The 2,500-nt window shown below is 45.3% G+C and overlaps 3 non-coding genes across 3 annotated transcripts in view; all 3 read left to right on the top strand.

Moving 5' to 3' along the window:
• TRNAL-AAG (transfer RNA leucine (anticodon AAG)) overlaps window positions 1-33 on the top strand; it is an 82-nt gene extending 49 nt beyond the window's left edge. Inside the window, exon 1 of the tRNA in view lies at window positions 1-33. This exon is cut by the window's left edge and continues 49 nt beyond it. This is a non-coding gene — a tRNA (tRNA-Leu).
• A 682-nt stretch (window positions 34-715) lies between these two features.
• On the top strand, window positions 716-797 carry TRNAL-AAG (transfer RNA leucine (anticodon AAG)). The gene has a single exon. It is a non-coding gene; the product is annotated as a tRNA-Leu (tRNA).
• Window positions 798-1,935: 1,138 nt separating this feature from the next.
• On the top strand, window positions 1,936-2,017 carry TRNAL-AAG (transfer RNA leucine (anticodon AAG)). Its single transcript has one exon. It is a non-coding gene; the product is annotated as a tRNA-Leu (tRNA).
• The last annotated feature ends 483 nt before the right edge of the window (window positions 2,018-2,500 follow it).

Genomic DNA, 2,500 nt, shown 5'->3' with positions numbered 1-2,500 from the left:
TCGGGGGCGTGGGTTCGAATCCCACCTCTGTCAGCCTACTTTTTTTCCTAAGATTAATAATATGAAGCTTTTGCTTATTAGTCTGAGGTGACTTTTGTTTCCAGGTAGAGTGGCCAAGTAGTCCAGGGCGCTGGTTTAAGGCACCATTCCCTTCGGGGCGTGGGTTCGCATCCCACATCTATAAGCCTACTTTGTTTCCTAGGATTAATAATATGAAGCTTTTGCTTATTAGTCTGAGGTGACTTAAGTTTCCAGGAAGAGTGGCCGAGTGGTCTAAGGCGCTGGTTTAAGGCACCAGTCTCATCGGGGGCGTGGGTTCGAATCCTACGTCTATCAGCCTATTTTGTTTTCTAGGATTAATAATATGAAGCTTTTGCTTAGTAGTCTGAGGTGACTTTTGTTTCCAGGTAGAGTGGGCGAGTGGTCTAAGGCGCGGGTTTAAGGCACCAGTCTATTCGGGGGCGTGGGCTCGAATCCCACATCTATCAGCCTATTTTGTTTTCTAGGATAAATAATATGAAGCTTTTGCTTATTAGTCTGAGGTGACTTTTGTTTCCAGGTAGAGTGGCCGAGTGGAGTGGTCTAAGGCGCTGGTTTAAGGCACCAGTTTATTCGGGGTAGTGGGTTCGAATCCCACATCTGTCAGCCTACTTTGTTTCCTAAGATTAATAATATGAAGCTCTTGCTTATTAGTCTGAGGTGACTTTCGTTTCCAGGTAGATTGGCCGAGTGGTCTAAGGCGCTGGTTTAAGGCACCAGTCTCATCGGGGGCGTGGGTTCGAATCCTACGTCTATCAGCCTATTTTGTTTTCTAGGATTAATAATATGAAGCTTTTGCTTAGTAGTCTGAGGTGACTTTTGTTTCCAGGTAGAGTGGGCGAGTGGTCTAAGGCGCGGGTTTAAGGCACCAGTCTATTCGGGGGCGTGGGCTCGAATCCCACATCTATCAGCCTATTTTGTTTTCTAGGATAAATAATATGAAGCTTTTGCTTATTAGTCTGAGGTGACTTTTGTTTCCAGGTAGAGTGGCCGAGTGGAGTGGTCTAAGGCGCTGGTTTAAGGCACCAGTTTATTCGGGGTAGTGGGTTCGAATCCCACATCTGTCAGCCTACTTTGTTTCCTAAGATTAATAATATGAAGCTCTTGCTTATTAGTCTGAGGTGACTTTCGTTTCCAGGTAGATTGGCCGAGTGGTCTAAGGCGCTGGTTTAAGGCACCAGTTTATTCGGGGCCGTGGGTTCAAATCCCACCTCTGTCAGCCTACTTTGTTTCCTAAGATTAATAGTATGAAGCTTTTTCTTATTAGTATGAGGTGACTTTTGTTTCCAGGTAGAGTGGCCGAGTGGTCTAAGGCGCTTTTTTAAGGCACCAGTTTATTCGGGGCCGTGGGTTCGAATCCCACCTCTGTCAGCCTACTTTGTTTCCTAAGATGAATAATATGAAGCTTTTTCTTATTAGTCTGAGGTGACTTTTGTTTCCAGGTAGGGTGGCCGAGTGGTCTAAGACGCTGGTTTAAGGCACCAGTCTATTCGGGGGCGTGGTTTCGAATCCCACCTCTATCAGCAGAGTTTGTTTTCTACGATTAATAATATGAAGCTTTTGCTAAATAGACTGAGTTTACTTTTGCTTTCGGGTAGAGTGGCCAAGTGGTCCAAGGCGCTGGTTTAAGGCATTATTCCCTTCGGGGCGTGGGTCCTTATCCCACATCTATAAGCCTACTTTGTTTCCTAGGATTAATAATATGAAGCTTTTGCTTATTAGTCTGAGGTGACTTTTGTTTTCAGGTAGAGTGGCCGAGTGGTCTATGGCGCTGGTTTAAGGCACCAGTCTCTTCGGGGGCGTGGGTTCCAATCCCACATCTATCAGCCTATTTTGTTTTCTAGGATTAATAATATGAAGCTTTTGCTTATTAGTCTGAGGTGACTTTTGTTTCCAGGTAGAGTGGCCGAGTGGTCTATGGCGCTGGTTTAAGGCACCAGTCTCTTCGGGGGCGTGGGTTCGAATCCCACCTCTGTCAGCCTACTTTGTTTCCTAAGATTAATAGTATGAAGCTTTTTCTTATTAGTATGAGGTGACTTTTGTTTCCAGGTAGAGTGGCCGAGTGGTCTATGGCGCTGGTTTAAGGCACCAGTCTCTTCGGGGGCGTGGGTTCCAATCCCACATCTATCAGCCTATTTTGTTTTCTAGGATTAATAATATGAAGCTTTTTCTTATTAGTCTGAGGTGACTTTTGTTTCCAGGTAGGGTGGCCGAGTGGTCTAAGACGCTGGTTTAAGGCACCAGTCTATTCGGGGGCGTGGTTTCGAATCCCACCTCTATCAGCAGAGTTTGTTTTCTACGATTAATAATATGAAGCTTTTGCTAAATAGACTGAGTTTACTTTTGCTTTCGGGTAGAGTGGCCAAGTGGTCCAAGGCGCTGGTTTAAGGCATTATTCCCTTCGGGGCGTGGGTCCTTATCCCACATCTATAAGCCTACTTTGTTTCCTAGGATTAATAAT

This window comes from Phalangium opilio, unplaced genomic scaffold (assembly GCF_054372755.1).
Source record: "Phalangium opilio isolate 3A_F unplaced genomic scaffold, DU_Popi_V2 ptg000061l_1, whole genome shotgun sequence".
Classification (NCBI taxonomy): domain Eukaryota; kingdom Metazoa; phylum Arthropoda; class Arachnida; order Opiliones; family Phalangiidae; genus Phalangium; species Phalangium opilio.
Note: the sequence above shows the minus strand (reverse complement) of the source record. Positions and strands in the feature narration are given on the sequence as shown.